Consider the following 24,125-nt stretch of genomic DNA (forward strand, 5'->3'; position numbering starts at 1 on the left):
ATGATGGTGGCCATGTAAACAATGAGAGAGAGAGAGAAAGTGGCAAGTTGGCAAGTCAATGTGCCACTCACTTCACTATTTATGACCCAAGGTTGGAGCTCCCAAGAGAGGGAGAGCTCTCCTTTTCCTTGGAGCCTACGTGGGTGGCTGTTGTTATATTCCCAACAGGGAAGACTGACACAGACCCTTGAGGGAGAGCTGTGACTCAGGGAGAGAGACTGGGTGAAGGTTTTGACGTTTGTTTGTCTGGGACTTTCTTTACCCTGGAGTTGAAAGGGTGGCATTTTTCAGTTTAGTTGGAAAGCTACACATATTTACAGCAAGAAAAAATGAAGCAATTTTTTGACGTGCATGGTGATCAGGTAAGAGTGGTTCAGAGACTGACCTTGGCATTTTCACACACATTGCTTTTCTTCTTAACAGAGTGGCTTCATCTTTTGTGATTATAGTCACATACCACCATGTTACTGAAAGGCAGGAAGAGTTCCAAGTGGTGCTTCAGTTATGTGAGTTAGTGCTTCCTTGTGCATCCAGAGTTTAGCTCTTATACAATCTAAAACAAAGTGACATGAAAACAGAAAGTTGAAGAAAGCAAAAATGTAACCCAAATAAAACATTATGGTAATCTGACATTTATAAGTGGTAAAAATGTGGGAGTTGGATAGCTAAAGGGCAGAATTATGTTTCATCTCTGTAAAGTGTTCTGCTCTATCTTTCCTGTATTTATCATCCAGGCTAAACAGTAACTGATGCCGATAGACCTTTCTGCTGTTTAATAATACTACTGTGTAATTTAAAAGTATGCAGTAACCCTAGGCTAACAGGATATTAATGCTTAATGCAGCACTTGATCTGCAGGTCTATTGGCAAAAAATATATATATACTAAAACATCCTTTTTGTAAATTTTATCTAATTTGTTACATGCAATAGTATTTAAGATACAATCGTCAGCTGTGGATAAAGAACACTTGATGCATGAGGGGGAAAAGGGGTGTGACACTTCCTAGGAGTACCCAGGGTTGTAAGGCACTTCACCTTAGTGCAAGGAAGCATTGTCTGGCCCTGCCTGAGGTCAGTCCCCTGACTTCCCCAGTCACAGGAAACACAAGCACTATCCTCTCTGCCATCCCTTTGTAGGTTAGGGACAGATATGCTCGAACCCCTGAGTCGTCTGGGAATCCCATTGGAGTTTCCAGCCCCTTATCCAGTGGACACTCACAGAACTACCAGATCCTTTGTTACCAAGGCAGAGGGAGTTCTAGGTAATTTTGTCAGATCTGACCTCCAGGATGGTAGACAAATAGTTTAATAAACAGGTCAAGGTAAATGGTAAAGTGTGCTAGGGTGGAGAGAGACTGGAACACAGCTTTACCTAGTCAGGAGAGATGTGACTGAGGAGGTTGATATAATCCCAGGGGAAGAGGTAACATTCCTGGCCTGTGGTAGTTTAAAACCATAGTGCCTTTAACCACATTGAATTAGAGTGGAAAGGTCTAAGGGATACTTTGAATCTGGGAGTTCTTAAGAATTTACTAGTGGATTGTTGGTTGGAAATGACATAATATCGCTGCCCAGAGGTGTTAATCTTGTGACCCACAGCAGAAGGGAATATGTCTCTGAGTTCCCAGAGGTAAACTCTGAAGAAGGGGTGGGGAGACAGAAAGGGACAAAGAAGCCTCTATGTCTTGTTCAGCAGAAGGCAGTAGTGTGTCTCTAGGGCAGTGGGGAGGAGTCCCCCTTGCCTGAGAGAGCCTGCAGTGCAGCAATGCCCAAGCAGAATTTGCTGCAGATCAAAGTGCAACCCTCTCACTGAAAAGCATAAAGGAAGCCACCCACATTAATGGCCCAGACAGAGCACAGGGGGAGGTAGTTCTATGGCTAATGGATTGGTGTAAAGCTGCCCTGATGCAGAGGAGGATCTGGTCCATTGTATGTATCTTACACACTGTGAAATAAAAAAAAGAAACCAGTAAGTGAAGTCTTTTGTGATAAATGTTTTGTCCTAACTTTTCAAAATTGGATATCTAAAGGCAGGGATTTGGAGCAATCAAATTTTTGAATTGCTCCAGTCTGGCTCTACTCCAGCTCTGGGCAAAAACCTACTGGTCCGCGCTCCAGCTCCGGGCTCCGCTCCAAAGTCCTGTCTAAAGGTTAGTTCTAAATCTATCTTTAGGCCCTTAAATAAATAGGCTGGTTTCCAGAGTGGCTGAGCTTCTGTGGGAGTTGTGGGAGCTCCTCAAGTTGCGGGATCCTGAAGATAGTTGGACACTAGAATGTAAAGGGGATCTACAGAGCATCTTAGGTGGGTAAGAAAAGTTTCACATTCATTGATCAACCCTCCATAGATGCTCAGTTCTTTTCTCTCTGTTGCTGGGGTCGTAGTGGTCAGTCTCCAAGGAGATCAACAAGAGCAAGGCAAAGTAGTTCCTTCTCCTGTGTCAGGATGCCTGTAAAGTGTTGGCCAAGAGCACACTGTTTCAGTATCTCCCTTCAGAAGCATTCACAATTGGAGATCCTACAGGTCTCTGAGGGAAGTTCTGGTGGAAGGTGATAGGAGAAGTCATTGCCATCTGCCCTGGGGCAGCTGGATCCTTGCTAGACAAAGAAGTATAAAGTATATCACCCCAAGCCAGCTTGCCTGAATCTAGCTCCCCAATGCCATTTTGACCATCCTTTGGCAGTTGCAAATTATGGAATGTAACCTTTACCTCTTGGCTTGCCTAGCGTGATTCTATCAATACATCTTTCAGTAGTCCACAGAAATGTGATAGGTTTAAATGTCACATGAACTACCACTACACTACTTTGTAAATAAAGCAAAGATGGGTCAGGGATCCTAAATTCAGATCCAGATTGGAATTTAAACCTCCCCAAATGTAGATATTTTGGTTTGAGCCCATTCATAAAAGAAAGAAAGCTAATGGTAACTCTCAAGGCAAAGTATTAAAGTGTACTTAGCACCACTATTCCCAGGAGTGGCAGAATTCATATTCTGTGCAATGTTGTTAGCGAAGAACTTTAGCTCTAAAACAAACTCAATTAAATACAAATATTTTTAGTTTCTTTACTGAACTCATACAGTAAGTTTATTCTGATCAACAAGAAAATACTAACCTTTTTTTCCAAATAAAAAGAATCCCAAACTTTCAACAGGGACCAGTGTTTTCCAATTCACATCAGGCTCTTTGGGGAATCTTGCAAGTGTCCTCAAAGAAGCTTTGGCTGAGTTATGGTTGAGAAGGAGAGAACCAGAAGCACCCAGGACACAGAGCTGGGAACATAGGCTTGTATAAGTATTTACTGTCCTTAGGAGAGCAAGATGTAGTAGACTCCACCACTCCATTTTTCTATGAACAAGAAAAATCAGTGTCAAGCCTTCCTTTCAACTCAAACTCTGGAAACTTAGCATGAATGCCTCAGCTTCAGATACTAAAATCACCCCAGGTCCTGAAACTGCCAAAGGAACTGTGAAGCCTTTCTCTGGTGTGTTTATGTTAGATGTCTAACTTGCAGGCTAACGCTAAAAGGATCATTATGCTGTGTAAAGGAAGGAACATATCATTTTGACCATAACATAATGGAAAAAAAAATTTGTTTGTGCTAGGTTAGTAAATCCTTCTGAGCTTAATGCACAGTACAGAAAGTGCAATGTTTTATTTTTCTCTTTTAAAATGTGTATCTACTACATTATAATACCCCATTTCATGAAATAAGGTAATTTACTGCAAGCAAGACAAAGATTACATTGCAAGGACAAAGGAAGTGTCCTAGTCTTATGCATACAGGAGCAAATAAAGAGTAACTCCATTGACGTGACTGGAAGTGAATTGGTTTGAGTGGATCAGGCGCACTAACTTCATTTTCACTAGGATAGTTGCATCTGGCAGACATCATGGTTACAGGCATGTGGAATATTCTAGTGGTGAAGGCATTGAACTAAAATTCAGGAGACTATTTGGGTTCTATTTGCAGCTATGCTACTGACATGCTTTGACAAGACACTTCACCTCCCTGTGCCTTTGATTTCCTTTCTGACCTTTATCTGTCCAATCTGTTTAAACTGAAAGCTCTTCAGACTGTTTCTCATTAGTGTTTGTACAGTACCTCACAAAATGAGGCCTCAATATCAGCTGGGCCCTTTAAGAATTACTGTAATGCAAAGAGTGAATAATAATGATAATCTCCATTAGATACCCATAAGAAAAAGCTGTATATTGTTTGTTCTTGGTTCTAATAAATTTTTACCTCCCCCCACTTACCTATATTGTTTGTAGCATCAAGTCTGGAGAAAGGACACAGGAATGTTATTTCTTATTTTCATTTTAAAGTACTTTTTTATTTTCATAGGAGACTCCCCACTCCAAAAATTGCTTTTATAGAGGAAAGCTCTGCTGTAGCCTCACAATCAACATTTTTTCCACATAATATATTTTCCCACATAAATAGGAAGAAGCCTGACTATCTCAGATGAACACAGAATGAGATAGTCAACTGTTTGCTGCACAGTGTCATCCTTCTAACTAATGTGAGTCAAAGTGCCAAACTAACTTCAAACTAGAGACGTATGTATCCAAGAGAAAGAATTGGTCCCAAGAGGCTGATTTTATTTCAAAGGGGTATTTTCAAAGTTCATGTATTTGCACCTACATTTTTTGTGATTGCACATAGAAGTCTGGAATGTGCGTCACTGACGAGTGGACAAAAGTTCTCCAGATCATGGGGGAGGGGAACAATGATCCCCATCCTGTCCCTGTAGCCCAGTCTATGCTCAACTCTCAAACCCCACTCAGGAGAAATCCCCATTTGTCACCCCACACAATATTCTGTGGGCATTCCCACCTTCTCAGGGGGAGGGAAGTGTGAGGAGACATCTTCCCAGAAAGTAACCTTTGCCCATTTCTGAGAGAATTTTGCAATTTTGCTCATTTGTTCCTGTTAGAAATGAATCTAGCCCTGTTTCATGTATGTGCATAGAAGTTACTGTTCACTTCACTTGTGTGTGCACTTTTTTTTTTTTTTTTTTTTTTTTTACAAGCATGATCAATATGATGCTTCCCTGAAGTTTGGAATGAGGTAGCATAATTCACAGTACATGTGATTTCTGTAAAAGCCAGTGCTATGGAAATACTAACATTCTTCCCACAAGCCCTTCCCCACAACCATGTGTGTGTGGGTGGGGAGGGGAAGGGCGGGGAGGGGGAGAATGAGGCGAGTACCAAAGAGGTTAGTGGGTTCATGCAAAGAGGTATGCTGTGAAATAACTGTTGCTGTCCAAAGCACCACAATGGAAACCAGATGACAAAGTTAAATGAAACATCTTTGTCTTTGTTGATAACTAAGGGAGAATACAAAGAAAACAGAAGTAACAGTGAAAATATGTGACACTGAGCTCTTTATGACTCTCCTACCCCTACCAATAGTTACTACTGGCAATCATGGAAGTAGTCATGTCATGGGAGTCATTGTGCCTATCATCTGATAAGAGCCCTGAGATATGGTGTCAGACAGAATAGTAAGGAGGGAATGTGTTAAGTTCCTCCAAAATCCTTACATAACTGTTTCTTTAATTATTGTAACAAAGTTTATGTGCTCCCCATGAACCAACCTGAAACAGAACAGTTGACATGAAACAAAAATACTACTCGATGATGGCATTAAAGTGCATTAAAGGTATCCATAGCACAAAATCACAGCCAAAGGTGTTAAGTTTCTGGGAGGTATTCCAATTGTCTGCTCTCAGTTAGTACATTAACTGCAGGAGATCAAAACCCACTGAGGTTTCTCACAACTGAGGTGAGTGGCAATGCTTTTTTGAGCTTGTCAAGCAGAAACACAATGTCACAATAGTGTCCCAGTCACCTTCTGGCTTGTTGGTTTTCCATTGTATGTGAGCACACAGCATCACAAATTTCCCTGGCCTTCTGGGAACCAGGAGCAGTTTGCACATGAATGAAGTAAAGTTGTCTGAACTGGTTTTGAAAAGCAGTTGTTGTGTGGAAGTATTCCCCTTCAGCCTCAACTATGTTATGCAAAGCACAGTGTTCCACAATAATCAGAACTGTGTTGGCCACACTAGCATCTAAACCGGTCCAGAGACACCCCAGCAGGATTGCTAACACCCAAAGTTGCACTTCCCCCACCATACTGCAGTTACTCAATTAGTGATTGAATTGCCTTTTTCTTGGGTTGGTGATATAAGGATAAGGCTTCATGAGCCATGGTAGGAATGGATATGTAGGGTCCCCCAAAATAAGTGTTGGCACAAACACTGTACATAGTCACATCGTTTTGGGCGAATAAAGTCCCTTTCTCCTCCTCCCCCCCCCCCCAGCCATACATCCCTGATCTTCTGAGGACTTTGACATCATGGACCTTTCCTGTGTGTCAAATGTTCATGTTCATGTGGTCCACTAAGCCTTGGAAAACCACCTTTGCAGTTCATGTATTCACTGGCCCCTTCTATTGGGCAAAGTACAGGGATGTGTGTTTTGTTCTGTCAATGCCTCCTCCCCCACAATTTGGAAAAAACATCCTCTGAAAATCTGTTATTATTTCAAGGACTTGGTGTAATGGGGTGTCCATCCCAGATGGGACTGGAAGGGGGTAAGGTGGCCAGGTAGGCTTATACCTGGAGGAAGAGCCAGGGAACAGGGAATTGACTGCAAGCAGGTTCAGCTGTGCTGGAATAGGCAGGGTCTATAAAGCCAGGAAGTTGGCAACAGACAAATGGTGGTCCTGGGATAGTTTAGTCACTCCCTGGGAAGGGGGAGGAGGGTTTCAGAGCAAGGATGGAAACCAGGAGTTGTAGGAAGCAGTCTGGGGAAGGAGCAGTGAGGGCTGGGAGAGGAAAGCCCATAACTGTTTTCTGTAGGGTCCCTGATTGAAACCTGGAATACTGGGTGGGCCCAGGTTCCCCTACCAGCTACCAAGGCCATGGCATAGACTAGTGGGGCAGTGAACAAGAAGTCTGCCTAGGTCACTGTGGGAGTGACAGGGAATTGAAGGATGTTACCCTGGGGAAGACAGGGGGGACACTGAGTGACCTAGCTGTAAGGCTGAGTCATGAAGCAGACTCTGCAGGTCCTGGGATGAAAGGGGAGCTGCAGACCAGAGTGAGAGATTGGGTGATGGTGTATAACCACAGAAAGGCATGTCAACCTCAAGAAGCTAATTCCCAGAGTGACCAGGAGAAGGAGCCAAACAAGTGGTGAGTGGAACACCCTGTGACACTTGGGTAATGGCAACTACCTGTGGGTAGATTACAGTATAGAAAGCCTGGTAAACCTGTACAGCCACCACCCCAACAGTTGACTTTCCAAACCTGAACTGATTGGCAACTGACTGGTAGCTGTCAGGTGCTGCCAGCTTCTAAAGGGAAATATCCACTTGCTCCTGTACTGGTGTGCATTTCCCAAATAGAGTGATATGGTGTTGGAGGTTTGGTGTAAACTCCTTGTACAACTCAATGGAAGTCTGCTTCCTCATTCTGAAGTTCTCTAGCCACTGGTTGTCATCCCAGGTTTCCAAGGCGAAGTGGTCCCACCACATTGTGCTGGTTCGCTGGTTTACATATCGTTATGATCCCACCATTCAGAATATATGTACCATGGGGCCTGAGTAAATTTTCATTTCCCCCTGGAGGTCAGGTGTCTTTACCACCTGACAGCTCCCTGGACCAATTCTGTCCAATATCCATAGACTCATAGACTTTAAGGTCAGAAGGGACCATTATGATCATCTAGTCTGACCTCCCGCATGATGCAGGCCACAAAGCCATTCCAACCCTTTCCCTTGACTCTGCTGTTGAAGTCCCCAAGTCCTGTGGTTTAGAGACTTCAAGTAGCAGAGAATCCTCCAGCTAGTGACCCCTGCCCCATGCTGTGGAGGAAGGCGAAAAACCTCCAGGGCCTCTGCCAATCTACCCTGGAGGAAAATTCCTTCCCGACCCCAAATATGGCGATCAGTAGAACCCCGGGCATGTAGGCAAGATTCTCCAGCCAGACCCTCATCGGCCATTATACTATTTACCAGCGATGGCACTGCATAAACGTCAATCCTCTTAGCAGGAGCAGAACCACATCTTTGTGGATTTGCTCCATGTCTCCAACACAGTTTGGCAGAAGGGAGAGATGAGCAGGAGTTGCCATTGTCAAGTACAGTTTCAGCCATGTGCAGCAAGACCGTTCCTAGGGTGTATCCTGTGATACAAGACTTTGAGATATCACCCATGAAATTTTATTGCTAAAGTTGTGTACTGAAGAGGGGTGGTGCGGACATGGATTTATGCCTGTGGACAGCATATACCCATGACCAGTATGGCATATGTGGATAGTCAGCATGGATACAGGGTACACTCCAGCAGCACACTCACATCTAACTGTGCACTCTCCCAAGTGTAGACGTAGCCTAAAAGTGAGCATGATAACATTTACCTACCACAAAAGATGGTTGTGAGGTGTTGTTTAATTATATTTGTAAGACTGGAACTCAGTTTATCAGACAGGAAGTGCTATAAAAGTACAAAGTATTAGTCTGACTAAAAACTCAGTGTGATAGGTATAGCAATTCCCAAATATATTTGGGAGACCTTACTGTGTTAAGTTTATGTATCATTGTATGTAATTTCATTGAGGAGGGTGACCAGAGCACTTCCAAGAATTAAGAACAGTGGAGCATGATTAGGCAAATTCCCTCAGATTATTATGCCTCAGGACAAGTACCACCTCTTGGTGAGTCTCGCCTATACAGGTTCAAACTGCGTTCTCCAGAGACTGAGACAAAGAAAAGTCTTTTGGATAAATCGCCTGAGTTTAAACTGACTCAAGCTTTCTTTCTGATCCAGCAAACAGACAGGACCTTCTGTCCAAGGGAGGCCCCAACTCTTTCTGGGAATGGTTGGAAGGACTTGACTTATTCATGGGGATACTAATTCTGCACTAACAGAGGTTATGGTCTTGTGATTACAGCAAAACTCCTTGGTGAGGTGTGAAGTCCTGATCAGCTGCAAGAGCTCTCACTGGAGTTGCTGTGATTTCTGGTAAGCTTATTAACATGTGTGTAGATTCTGTTATTGTTTTTAGTATGTTTCTCTGTAATGCTTTCAACTTAAGAATAAATGTACTTGCTTAAAAAGGTCTGTGTGGCAAATTATACCTACGGGCAATTACACTGTTTATAGCCTCTGAGGAGAAGGCAAGGCAGGCCACCTTAGGCAGTCTGATTTGCTGGAGAATTCACAATGTAGGCAGGGAACTATGAAACCTGGAAAAAAAACGATTCAGGTTTACCACAAGTGTCTCCACCCAAGAGAGGTGATGACTGGGGAGCCAGAAGTCTGAGACTGGTTGCTCTTGGTGGACCACAGAGGGAGAATACAGATGCAGTTGCCCAGAGGTGTGACACTTTGCACCAGGAAATGAAAAGTGATCCTGTGTATTATATCCTGCATATGAAAATTTGTTACATGTTTGACCATGCAATGATTAGAGGTCAAATATATCTACAGACCATGTGTAAAAAGCTTCTTGTGTGCAATATATATATTAATTAATTTTTGTTTCCGGATGAAAAGTTTTTGATAATATTTACCATTTTCAATAGTATCTACTGTCTAAGGAGCTCATTCAAATATTATTAAATCATCTCTCACAGCAATTGTGTGGTATGGAAATAGGGCCCGATTTTCAAAAGTGCTGAGTACCCACCACCTGAAAATAAGGCCCCTTTAAGGGCATCTGAAACAGGGCACCAAAAAATTCATGCCAAAATAGTTTTTGAAAGCTCAGTTTAAGAATATATGTTGGCCAGCCTTAATTATAGGTGATGTTGCCAGCTGTAACTAAAATAATTCCAGTTACTACAATAAATTCATCTACACAGATTCCCCTGGCAGTTTTAATTGGGTACAATAGTCTTCCATTCTTGTCATAAATGGTAGCATGGTTTTGTTCTATGCTGCCTCATTCTACCTCACCAGTAGCTGCATTTTGTATAGAAATTTATCAGCTTATTTGGGAACCTCTGGGATGAAAGATTAATCTGGCTCTATGTCTCATAAATTGCTTGAAGAATCTCTAGCAAGACATGGTAGAGATGGTTGAAAAGTGCAGTTCCCTGCAGGGAGGGATGCAGACCATCTGTGAAATCCTATAGGAAATCAAGGATAATGTACATTACTACATATTGTAGTAATGTGTAGCAGTAGGTAAAAGGCTAGTCTCTTCACAGGGATATGCCAAACCTGGAAACTATAAAATGACAGTTGGTGGAAAGGGAAATTGTAGTAGGTTATGCATCTCTGACTGTTTTCAGCAGCCTTCAACATTATATTAAATTCAGCAGAATAGATGGTCCCATTGCTGACAGGGGAAAGGTAGCCCAGGGGGATATTTTATGCTGATAATAGCTTCAAGGAGTGTAGTGGAAAATGATGGCTAACAATAACTCCAGAAGATGGGCAAAGCTACAGCTCAAACAATCTGTTTCTAGGTATTTGGATTTGCGTAAAGAGAATGTAACTGAGAATCAATGTAACTGAGAAACTTGAGCTGAGGATTGTTGTGCCACATCTATTAGAATGGCAGATAAATGTCTTGGAAATAGTGGTTCAAGGCAGATTTACAAAGATAGCAAACAAATGCTAATAGGAATCAGAAAGGATTAAACCAAAATTGTCAAGAAAGCTCAATACAAAGCATGTTTTTAGCTTTCCTTTTGCTAATCCTCACAGCATGTGTTACTGCCTCCTTCACATTCTCCACCTGGTTCCTCTATTTGCAGGATTTATTTCTGCTGTCCTGCAGTATTTCTTTTCAGAGAAAGGTTTTAGAGTGCTTGTATTACTACCTGGAAACAAGCAAGACAAGAGACAAAGACATTCTAAAGTCTGCTTCATTTGCTAGTTTCTGTCAGAAGGTGTTGCTTAGCATGGAATCCCAGCATGTAACTTTTCTGCTGTTCAAACTCACGCTTTTTTCTAAAGATTCAGACATCCCTTCAACAGCCTTCTGACATCACCTCCCCTTCTTCCCTTAACTAAGCAGCATCAGCAGTCAGAATTCTTCTATGCTATCATTCTATGGTTCTGAAAACTAAATGATTCTAAATAAAAAGGTGATCAAAGAACAATAAGGTAAGAATGTGAATCACTCAAGTTTGCAGACAATTTAATTGGTAATGAGATGGTATACAGTTTCCCTCTAGGCCCTCCATAGGAACCCTCTAAAATACCTTCTATACACTCTCATGATGATGATATAATTGTACACATGGTGCATCCATGCAGAAAATATAACTAGTATAAAACTACTTTTTTTTTTAAAGCAACAGCATCACATTCTATGCAGATTGCTCTGCATTATCCTTCTAAGATCTTTCTCTTCAGCAAGCAACCATGAAGGCCAGTCACTGATCAAGGAGGACTGGACACAGCTTCTATCCTTTAGAGCTGCTGTGAACATCCCTGAGATGGGGCCACTTGAGAGCTGTGCAAGACATGACCTCCATCAGATGATCAATTTGCCTTCACATTGTTCCTAGTCCCCACACACATACAAAAAACAGCAAGGGATTTTCACTGGGGTATGAATTCAGAATTCCCACACTACACCATTACCTCACCAGACTGCCAGGCTAGCCCTTGCTTGCTATTTTCAACCAGAACAGCCCCCATTGTTACATCTACTTAGTATTATTTTCACCTTCTTAATTTTTCCTAAAGTCTAAATCTCATCATAGATTTTCTCTCCACATCCCATTTTTGTAAATTATCTAGATCTTTTATAATCTCCTCCTCTGTTCTCAAATGTCTTTGTTGTTCCCAGTTTGGTATCATCCTTGAATTTATTAAATGTCATGTATTTATTCCTTTTCCAGAGAGAAGAAGGATGGACAAGGGATTAAGGCACCAGCTTGTGGCTCTGAAGCTCTGGTTCATTTTTCTGCTCCACAGCAGATTTCCAATTTGACTTTGGGTGCCTTCACTCAGACGCAGATCCACAAAGGTACATAGGCCTCTAAGCCCCAGATTTCGCTGGCTAAGTTCCAGTTTTGGCACCATGGCAATCCACATAACACCCACTTGGTTTGTACCCAGTCCTGTAGGGGCTTACATTTTTGCTGTATTTGTTTCCTACCTAAGCTCCAGTGAAATCTACAAACCAGGAAAATATAGGCATTCCTCCACATACTGGGGCAGACTCAAAATCTAGCTACTTGAGGAGGTGGTAGAACAGAGTTTAATTTCCCCCTCTACCTTATGGGGAGAAAGGAGTTGTACAAGAGTCTCTCACACTCATGCTCTAACCACTGGGGAGTGGGCCTGGTGTGGGTCTTCTTCAGTGTCTCCTGTTGAAGCTGCTCCACTATATATCAATAATGAGTCATTGAAGCAGGGGGAGTGGACTCTGGGTGTCCCTCATCCCAAGAGGGTGCCTTATCCATCAGGCTAGAGTCACTCTCTCTTGGACCCAATGACTATTCAAGTATTTATACAAAATGAAACAGCTTCAACAGGTGACACTGTGGGAATTCATGTCAGGATATCCTGTAGTCCAGGGGTTAGAGCACTATCCTGAGCAGTGTGAGACTCCCATTCAAATGCTTTCTCCTCATCAGGCAGGGGGGGAATTGAGCCCAGGTCTCCCACATCCTGAGTGAGTGCTCTGATCACTGAGCTAAAAGGTATAAGGTTGCTGCTGCTGCCGCCGTCACCACCCTGACATTCCTTGCAAGAAATAATTTAAACAGAGATAGATGTCTCCCTGCAACCACACTTAGGACTGGTCTACACTGGGGGAAAGGGAGTGTCGATGTAAGATACGCAATTTCAGCTACGGGAATAGTGTAGCTGAAATTGACGTATCTTATTTTGACTTACCTTGGGTCCCCACGGCGCGAGATCGATGGCCGCGGCTCCCCCATCGACTCTGCTACCTCCGCTCGCCCAAGTGGAGTTCCAGAGTTGATGGGAGCACGTTGGGGGATCGATATATCGCATCTAGACGAGACACGATATATCGATCCCCAATAGATCGATTACTACCCGCCGATTCGGCGGGTAGTCTGGATGTACCCTTAGGCATCAAATTCCATGAGGAGGGCAAGGCTTAGTACACACCCCCTCTTGTTCTCAGCTTCCATTGGCTAATTTAGATGGCTCTCTGCCCAGCTTGCTGGCTTTTGTGGATTGTGTTCTTAGGCACAAATCCCTCTCCCCAGGCATTGTACAGGGAGCCTACATGTCCAACTCAGGCTCTGTGGATCCCATTGTTGATTCAATTATTTTCTAGGTGTCTAAAAGTTAGGCATTACAATGCTCAGAATTGCAATGCTAAAGCCCCTTTTTGGATCCAAGCCATAGTCTGTAATACTGACTCCAATGGGGCCAAGATTTCACCCTCTATGCTTTAGTTCCCTATTTTTAAAATGGAGATTTTATATTCTGGGGAAAATATGGGAATAATCGGGGTGGGGGAAAATATTACTTCCCTATTTCACAAAGATGGTGTTAGAGTAAATCAGTTAGAGACTGTGCTCAAATACTATGGTAATGAGGACCATATAAGCACCAGAGATACTGTGTTGGGCTGAATAGAAGAATGTGAAACTTCATGGATTTTTTTCCCCCCTTACAGTTATTTATTTAAGTTTACATGGGTTTGGTTTGAGTTTTTAGGTTAGAAAGAACTCAAAACTATAAGTGAACTGTACCATGAAATTAAGTGAACATTTGATGTCAAAATCGTATGATAACCATTAAGTTCTATAGAATTTCTATCTAAAATTCAGCCTATGTTGTCCAGAAAGATTCATGGATATGACACAGATTTTAGGTTTGTAATGACATTCAAATCAGCATGCCTACGGTTTGAAAGATACTGGGGCCTCACACCCACTGAATTCAGTGTGAATTTTGCCTTTGACTTCAGTGGGGTCAGGATTTCATCCACTATGAGCTGTATGCATACAGATAAAAATGAACACATACAAATAAGAGTATCTATTCTAAGCACACATTAATATCTGCTTGTAATAAAATACATGGGACTTCCTTCTGATATGATACTGTCACTGTGGAAGTGCTGTAAAAAGACTGTACAGAAGTTAGAACCAGTCCCTTCCCCTCCCTGAGCAGTTTACATGGTAAATGTACAAGAAAGAGTATGAGAGAGGAAGAATTACCCCCTGCTCACAGATTGGCAACTGAGGCAGAAAGTGATCAAGTATTTTCCCCAAGGTCAAACAAGAAATCCCTGACAGAGCCAGGGTTGAACCCAGCTTTCCTGAGTCCCAGTTCAGTGCCTCAACTATGTGATCATCTTTCCAAAGACAGTATGTTTGCCTCTTTCCCTTTCATTTATACACATTTCAAATGCTTAATTCCTTTCTCCACATTGATACACTGATGGGCAAACAGCAGCTCAACTGTTTTGGAATTTAAAGAGAGATTTAATATATGTTAATTCTTTGTGGTATAATGATATAAAATTTACTTACCACTGAGAATCAGTTTTAAATTAGCTATAAACAAATTGAGATCATTCAGAATAATTCCATCTGGCAAGATTTCATGGTAACAACTTCACAACAGGGTTTCTGATGAGACAGACTCTTTCTGACTGTGACATGTTTTTATCTTAACATGAAACCTCAGGAGGTGGACTGTGATCGTAATTGAATACATAATTGAAAACAAAATCTCATTCAATGTCATTTGAAATGGAAAAGTTATGATCTGTGTATTTCCTGTATTGGAATTAAATTCAATAGTTAGAAAAAGAGAGTTAATATTGTAGTGGTGTCTAAACTTTTAACAGTGATCGATGGTTACAGTAAATTGCATTTGTCAGAAATATTTTTGTTTATAAACAGTCTGGAATAAGGAAATAGACTGGTCTTTTCACAGTAACCAAACCTGACAACACGACAATGGGAAATTACATTGCTCAGCTCCTCTCAGGATTTTACCCAAATGATCATGCTAGCACTCGCCCATTCTAGTTCTAGTGGCATTCCCCATTCTAAAGGTGAGGAATATTATTGAAAAGGGTAATGAACTTTTAAAACCTTCTGTTTCAGTTGTTCACAACTTCCTCAACCCTTACGAATTACAACTTTTAAAAAAGTGGAGATAGATATGTTAAATTCCTCTTTCATCCACCAAGTGGTCATTTTAATAAACATGGTTTAGGTGCACCAGAAGCTCTGTGTGTCACCCATTGTGCACCTTATATATGTATTAATTTACACTGCAGCATGGTTTGTCATGTCTTATTGCTTAATTAGCTTTTAGGATGGTGGCATTTTCCATATTGCCAGCTGAATAATTTCTTAGGAGAATATATGTATAGGTGAAGTCAATCTAGTGTCAATCCAGTTGGAAAATATTGTCTTTTTAATGACACTGATGGCATCATCCAAAAGGGCAATGGAAGAAAGGTTGACCGTAGTGATTTGTAGGTCCAAACTTTGACTTATCTTAAAATTGTCTTATTGTAAAGCCCAGTCTTATACCTACTGAAGCCAATGGGGATTTTTCCATTGATTTCAAAGGAAATAACATTGGGCTTCTGATGCGGAAATTCTTTGGAACTATGAGTTTTACCCTTAGTGCAAGTGTATAACTCCCAAGAGAATTCTATGCATGCTGAGGGTGATAGTTAACATTGTATAAAGACCCCTCACAAATTTTTATGCACCACTTAAGCTTCCTTAATGAACCTGAGTCTCCTTTTCCCATTTCCCACAGAAGAGATGCCCAAGAAAAATTCCAGGAAATGGGAACCTTGAATATCCATTCTGTAGTAGAAATAGGGAGCCTGAAACATGGACCTGGTGTAAGGTCTGAGGCCTGAACCAAAGTCATCAAAAGTTATGCTATGAACAACAATCAGGCCCTGTCAAAAGCAGATGCTTGCCTGAAAGTCAGTGACTGGTACACGAATTCGGTGCTAGCATTGCTAAAACACACCAAATACGTAAATACCAGCAGACCAGCACAAGAACACCCTAACTTAGCACACGATAAAATGATTTGACAAAAGTGATGAATAGAGATATTTTTGTGTGAAACATCAGGAATAAAAGTACAAAGACAGGTGGTGAATAGGAATGTTTTGTCTTAAACATCAGGAAGAAAGTACAAGGGGAGGTAACAAACGTGTCATGAAACATGTAAGGTGATAAGTTGTTTATCCCAGATTGTTTCTCGGTCTATAAATTTTGGGCTACGTCACTTTAACCCTTCGTCTGGCCTAGGGCGCAGTGGAAAGTCCTGCCACTGATGTGGTCCATTGTCATGGGCATACATGTGTTAGTTTACCTATAACCATTGAGCCAGGACATTAGCACCATGCTTCGTTGGCAATAACCCTGGATGGGTGCCTCCAATACTAAACCAAGTCTTGTGGTCTTATTGGTCAGTTCGATCAGAGCCTGCTGTATGGGCTATTTGGCCAGAGCCAGTGCAGCATCCAGAAAGAACACACACATGCTGCCAAACATCTGACGACACTTACTACCTCCCTCTCATGTGGGGAAGGATCATCTAATCCATTAGTATTGAATAGACAAAGCATCACATTCTATTCTGCTGTAAACAGATTTAAGTCAATAGATAAATTTGCCCCCAAACTTTATTTCATTGCATGTGGGGGGGGGAACAAAATAAATGTGAAGAGGACTTTCAAACTGTATTGTCTTTGGGCTACTGATTACTAAATACTGCAACCATCACTCCAGTAAGATCAATCTTTAGTAACACAGAATTGAAGGCGGCTGAATTCTTTGTCTGCATGTCTTCATATTACCTCCATAGTTCAGTCTATGAGCACTACTAGTATTCTGAGATGAAATAACCAGAGAAAGGGAGGTCTGGTTATTACCTCCAGAATGGTGTGAACACTATTACAGGGGAAGATTCTGGCCCTGAAACCAAGACTTTTGAATTAGTGTAGGATAAGCCTGAGATGAGCTAAAATAATAATCTTCTGAAGGATAATAGAGACTGAAGCACATAATCCAGGAGAAGTAAGTAAGTGTTTATTGTAAAAGTTTTTATTTGTTTTTAACTCTGAATTCAAGCAACGTGTTCAATAATGGATCTTTTGAAGGCTTCCTGAAAATATGCTGCAACCAATAACATTCATGTAGGTATTTCTGTGAACATTCCTGTCTTGACAAGTTTGGCAGATAGTTTATCACCCCTCCTCCCACCAAAAAAAAAGGATGAATATCTTAACCTAGTAAGCGCTGCCTGATTTAAACAAACCAAAATACAAAACAGTTCACTGTTCTTGACATCAAGATCTTATTTTATACTTAGAAGTCAAAAAACAAAACAGAGCATGTTAAAAGCATGGAGTATTCAATAAATCATGAGATGCTTATAGGAAATTTCATGAGTAGTGAAAAAATATATTTACTACTGACAAAAACAATGAGTAAAAGGGATAAGTGATTGCAAATATGTATCAAATATTTATAAGAGATAAGAACAATACAAATAATTCCAACTGAAAACCAGCACTGAAACTTAAAATAATTGTATGGAAGATCATTAATAAGGATTTGATAACACTGGAATCCTTAAGCAATTCTACATGGGATGAAGACATTCATGATGGAATCAAGTTATAAAGAAGTGATATTATTTATTTCTATTTAGAATATACAAACAAAACCCAGAAGAAGTGGAATGTACCTAATATTATAGTGCTTTGTTTATAACTCTGCAGGTACATATTTTAAAATATTAATATTATTATACTTCATCAAATTGTTACACCCATAAATCTATTGTTATTGTAAATCTTTTTGCAAAGCTTGCATTTCAATGAAGCTATTAATGCCAAAATTTTCCTTGCAAAATTATTCTGGTCATGAAGAATATTCTCCCATACTGTATATGAATTTATAAACAATCCTTCCTTAGTACATTGATGTAAGTTACTGCAAAATACCACATAATATTATAGATGATCTTCTTTGTTGTATTATTCAGGCAGATCCATTAATTCCTGGTATTACTACAGTTATTTTGTGCTAATACAGTAAATAACTTGTCACCACTGTACTTTTAACAATATGCAAGCCTAGTATAAAACTTCTGTTTATATATTTCAAGTAGAGATGGGTTCAAATCAAAACCACAGAACCAGAAACTCAAAGGGAAAATTCAGATCTTGATTCAAATTTCTGGCCCCTTTCTCTGTAACGTGCCAAACCAAAATCCTCAATCCAAACAGTTCCCAAAGTTAAGGATGTTCAGATTTGGATCCAGATCCAAAATATGAAGTCACTAATATTCAGATGTTTTTTCATCAGACATAACTTTCTTCATTCTGGCCCAAATTCAGCAAAATATTTAAGCACTCACATCAGGCACACGATAATTACAATCCTATTAAAAAAATCTCATTGAAGTCAATGGGATTTAAGAATCTTTGTCAATGTCTTGCTGAATTGGGGCCTCTATTCTGAAATTATTGCCTAAACATTCATAATCTGGTGTAGGCAAGACAAACAATATAGTCTCCTGTGCTGAAAAGATCTCCTTTATCCTTTTCAGTTTCAGGCATGCTCAGTTACATGGCCTTACACACATAGCAATTTATTGGACATTACATTTAGAGATATACATTCAGAGCAGCATGATTTGACCAATCTGGACCCTCCCAAACAGTTCTTTATCTTTGCTTTTCTATGATGCTTCTCTGAGGAACTCTTTACAGTAAGTGAAATACTGTTTTGCTAGGATGAGGCATTAGAGAAGCAAAATGTCTCCCTTTATGCAAACTAAAGTTATTCTAATACCATCATAACATATTTCACCTTCACCAGCATAGTGAGTTTATTTTGCTTTATTGGCTAATACCATGTAATACTATTGTTATCACCAAGGAAAAGTTACAATTGGAAGAGAGATGTGCCATCTTTTTGGGGGATGTCTCTACTAGTAGCTTTTTCAAAATTGTAAAGTGTGAACTTTGAAGTGAAAAATATTGTTTTCTGTTTCCAAAAATATATATTAGGACACTGTAAAATATTGCACATGAAATTTCAACCCTTTCATCAAAAAAATGCAACGTTTTGTAAAATTACTTCAATTTTGCAGAACTGTAAGCTAATTCAAACCCGGGAAAATGCCATTAAACAAGCCAAGCAAACTTCTCTATGAATACTATACTCAGCTTTGTGGTATAACATTACTGCTTCTCATGCTGTGCCATTTATTATTGGCATATAGAGGGCTTTGATTTCAAAGATGTCAGTCACTTCTCCTATAGTAATCGAGCTCTATGCAGATAGGTTAATATTAAATCAGGGTTCAGGTAAGGGCTGAGGGCACAACGCTGTAGCCATCAAAGCTACTACTTTGCCTATTTATTTGCTGATGTGATGCTCAGAGCTACTCTGTCCTAGTTACATGTAAAGCCATGGCCCTTCGCATGGTCCAGTCCCATTGAACTTTTCCTTGGTGTCTCTATGTAGTTTGGCATGGAAACCCCTTCTGCAACGCACAAGGCATACGCAAGAATTTCTCTTCGTTCCCTCAACCTAAATATCCCACATAGCCACAATTTGGTGCTCATTGTGCATAGAGACCTGCGTACTGTGGGTAAATTTAACACTACAATGGTAACGTGCAAGTAACGGAGAATTCCAGGATCATGAGACACAATAATGTGGATATCACAATTTCTGTCAACCATACTCAAAGCAGCATATGCACCAAGAAGCAGTGCAAGATGCAAGTCATGGGGAACTGATGATTTTAACTTCTTAATCGAGTGCATTCTCTGGTGCTTTGTGACCAACATAAAGTCCAATTAGGCTCTCTAGAAACCAAATTAACTTTTAATATTTTCTGGGTGTAGGAAGCTAAGTACTGACCCCATGAACTGCCAATCCAGAACTTGTTTATCATATCCTCAAATGTGTCATTTATCATTTACATCCTGTTAACATTCACTGTAAGGATTGTCATCCGTTTACACTTTTTAATCCTCACATTTTTCTCTCTGTAATTTAGTAATGTTTTAATAAGAATTACAAAGGGGAAGAGTGTACATATTTAAAGTCCTACTGGATCTTGGAACATCAATTCAAGCTTTGTTCTAAAATAATACAATGGGAAAAATGTTTGTTTATGATCCAGGCTGTTGTTCTCAGCAAGATGCCTTACTTGAAATTGCTGAAAGTGTACTAAAAGTGATGGATGCTGATAAACACTAAATGTTCTGAGGTTTTGTTTAGATAGATTGTTTTATGAATACAACTGAACTGCTGTGATCTGGAAATCTCACTAGTACAACATGGTTTCTTGTAAGACTTTTAGTGCTGTCTCTGGATTCACAAAACCTTCGTATTTGAAAGAGGGTGATATTTAGATTAGGGAATAAAATCATATGCAGATTATATTTGGGAATCTGGAGGCATGAGGCTTTGGGTAGAACACTGGCATGTGGATCTCTTGATTGACATGGTGTATGGAAGAGACCTCAGGAAGGAAGCAAGGATGGGGATGCAGTGTAACCTTATCTCTATAGAATGGTCGGTTTGCCATAAGAGCACAAAGCTCTTCTATTCATCTACTGAAATAATGGCTATAAGGAAGAAAGTCTTGAGGGACAGGGAGAGGAGAGAACAGGTAGCCTTTGTTCGAAGGAGGGTTTCCTCAGGGCACTGAGAACCAATTTAAGGTCTGTCTGCGGGTCTGTACAGGGAAATAAGCTGTGTAAGTCCTTGAAGAATCTGGCCATAGTGGGGTGAGCAAAAAGTTAGATGCGCTCAGTGGACAAGTGGAAGGCTGTCACAGCAACCAAATATATTCAGAGTAATCTCATTGATAGATATTGTGACTTAAAATACAATAGATAGTCTAGGAATTAGATTAGCAGATTAGCTCCATACTCAAGAACCACCTAGGAACCATGCTTTCAGGTTCAAGGAGGAGGAGTTGGGATGGATCAAGGTCCCAGAGGTCTGAGACAGGAGACTGTTCCTGAGAGGAAGGCAGAGAGGCAATGTCACAGAGCGGTGGAGAAGGTTCGAGTACTGCATTTGCCTAGCCCACAACAGGGCTACGAGGATAATTCTTGCTCTTCCCTGATGCAGTTTGATGACATTTTTGAGAATTAGAACTAGAGGTGGGTAAGCATTTAGCAAGGTACGGGGATTTGATTAAAATAGACTAATATTTATATGGGAAGGAGTATCTGAATGTTTCCCAACTATTAAGATCTTCAATATGATCTACATTTGAATATCACCTGTTCACCCACCCTTAATGTACCCTTACTAGCGTTAAAAGCTTTGCTTCGTACTGCACCCAAGAATGGTAGAAAGCGAATTCCATAAACTTTAACAAGCCAAAAACAAAATACACATTGAGATCTATGACTCATTCTAACTTTGTTCTCCTTTCATTTATCTTTCAGGATGCATAGATTGATACCTACTGTAATTATTTTGTATATTACTTCTGGGTTTTCATACCCATACTATACATCATACTACTGCATTTCTTCATTTTCTCTGCTATATGTGGGAGAAAGGAAAGCAGTATTTAAACCATTTTATGTTCAAGTTGCTGCTTTGTAATTTTAAACAGCCTCTTGAGTCTTATTTATTGCCTTTTTACAATAATGTTGCTGTTATGCAATGATATACTAACATTTATCTTTCTTGCTATTGACACATAGAAAGTTTAGAGCTGTCTGGAGAGTTTGTAATACACTACCACTTCCTGAAAGCTTGTTTTGTCTAAAACAGTAACAAATTAAAAGGATATATTTAAAGGTATTGTATTTTGCTTTTCTTATACTATGCATATTTCCCAAAATTCTGTGAAGGGGATCTCTTTTCACTGTGAAAATTAAGATTACCTGCAAGTGATTCTTGTTTGGAATTAACATGAAATACCTCTCTGACAGTACAAAGGGAACAGATGCAAGCTCTTACCTTTCCAGTACCAGAGGTAAAGTTTAGGATAGAGGGGAAAAAAAAAAAAACCTTTGCACCATTCACAGAATCCAACAGCTGCCTAACGTCAGATAATTCAGTTTCTTGGTGCACAAAATAACTTGCTACTATCCACCAGAAATAAGTGTTTAATAATAGACTGGACATGGAAGCCCCCAGTGTTTTGTGCATGAAAAGGTGCCATTCTATATATATAAGTTAATATGAAATTACCAATTCATATTGAGAACTATGTAACAGTAGATGATTTTTCTGAACACTGTTTCATTATGTACCCTGCTGTCTTGCTGATGAAAACCCACACTTTATTTCCACAAGTTGCCATCATACATTTCATTTCCATTTAAAAAAAATTAATTCCAGCTGAGTGAAAGTTCCATAGCAAAAGTTTTCATTAATTACAGTCGTGCTTTACACAAATTCAGATACCAACTGTTTGCAAACCATATGTTGGTTCTTTAGAAGTGGATGTTATGATATATAGACTAACATCTAGTGAAGACAAGTATGACCTAGAAGCTCCCTTCTGAGCAGGGTCACTCAAAATCTGAAGCTATCCCCCACCCTTCAAAAGATTACCATTGAGGGGAGGCGGGCTTGGAGAGTGAATCCCCCACCCCCAACCTACAGAGGTGGCTTCTGCCCTGCAAGGATGGGCCTGCCTCCCCTCTCCAGGTATTGAGACCTGGCACACAGAGTCACAGAGCCACTTAGGGTTGGCTTGGGCATCGCTCTGTTAGGGGCAACCAGACCAAACTCAAGTGGTGTGTGACCCCTTGCACCTGGTCACAATGCCACTCAGTTTGGGGGCCCTCAAACTACCCCTTTTTTCCCTTCCCCCCCCTCAGGCAGCTCAGATTCTGACTCACTTGGTTGTGCTGCTCCTTATGGATCACAGAGTTGGTTTGAGCTTTGCCTATCACAATGGGGATAATGCACACTTAGTGGATCTAGTAATGAATGCAGTGTTGATATAAATGGTTGTGTTAGTCACAAGTCAGTGTAGATATATTACGCACACCTCAAGGGGGTGGCAGAAAGGTAGGGTTTTAGCAGGAAAAGCGAAAGGAATGTTTAAGATGATGTCATAAGTGTTTCTTAAACTCTCTTGAAGGTTGGCTTTCCTACCATAACCTTTACCTTCTGCTCTTTCAGTACCTTTATACCACCTGTGGCTCCAGCAACCAGGTGGGAGATTCCACTTGTGGGCTCAGTCCACTCTGTTGTCTGTCCATGAATTGACAGACACATTCATAGAACCATCTGACAAATGTCCCAGTTCCATATAGAGAGGTAAGTTGAACAAGTGCTTTCTGTCCTTGGAGATGGTTAAAATGATCTGAGTTTGAAAGGATTTTGTTTCTCTGATTGGTTTTGTAATTTACTATGCAGAATAGTACGTAAACGCTGCCCATCCTGCTAAAACTCTGAACAAGAAAACATTATGGGAAGGCTTGGTAATTTTTTTTTATAACCTTGATGGATAATATTGATGTTTATTTTTAATCTATTTAAATTTTCAGTTGCATGAAATTATGGAGTGGGTCAGACAATAATTATTTAATGACCATACACACTGATATTCAAAAACATTAAAGATTTATAGCTGTTAAAACACAAATTATCCACATTGCATGTCAAAATATACAAAGTAAATAGCCTTAAACCAAACTCTAAGTTCTCAAGCAGCATTTTTCTTACTTGCCCCATCTGTACATTTTGATTATCTATAGAAATATTTTTTGTCGGTCTGTGAGTGTATGGTGCAATTGACATTTACCAACCTTTACCAATAAGTATAATCCTTTCAAGCCTAATTATGGAGAATCATTTTCAAAAGGTGTGGTTGGGCAACATTTCATAAATGCTCACACTGCAGTTTTAAGGAGTAACTGGAGTGAAAGGTTAAGCAGACCATGCACATCTAACATGTCAGATATTTCTTTTTGCTCTCATCTGCTCCAATACTAGTTATTTTACACTTCCTAAAAAAAAAGTCACAAAAATGCTTTTATGTTTCAACGTACAACATGCATCAGTGCTGGGGAGTGGACTAGATGACCTATCATGGTCCCTTCCAGTCCTACAGTTCTATGATATGGCTTCCTTTATTATTGCAATATAAATTCCTTTGACAAC

The 24,125-nt window shown here is 40.3% G+C and overlaps 1 long non-coding RNA gene across 1 annotated transcript in view; it reads right to left on the minus strand.

Moving 5' to 3' along the window:
• LOC128838798 (uncharacterized) overlaps positions 1-24,125 on the minus strand; it is a 90,517-nt gene that overhangs the window by 14,992 nt on the left and 51,400 nt on the right. Inside the window, exons 2-3 of the long non-coding RNA XR_008445276.1 lie at positions 3,117-3,349; positions 386-553 (exon numbers count right to left, since the gene is read on the minus strand). This is a non-coding gene — a long non-coding RNA (uncharacterized LOC128838798). The remainder of the gene's footprint in view (positions 1-385; positions 554-3,116; positions 3,350-24,125) is intronic.

The sequence above is a fragment of the Malaclemys terrapin genome, chromosome 6, assembly GCF_027887155.1.
Source record: "Malaclemys terrapin pileata isolate rMalTer1 chromosome 6, rMalTer1.hap1, whole genome shotgun sequence".
Classification (NCBI taxonomy): Eukaryota; Metazoa; Chordata; order Testudines; family Emydidae; genus Malaclemys; species Malaclemys terrapin.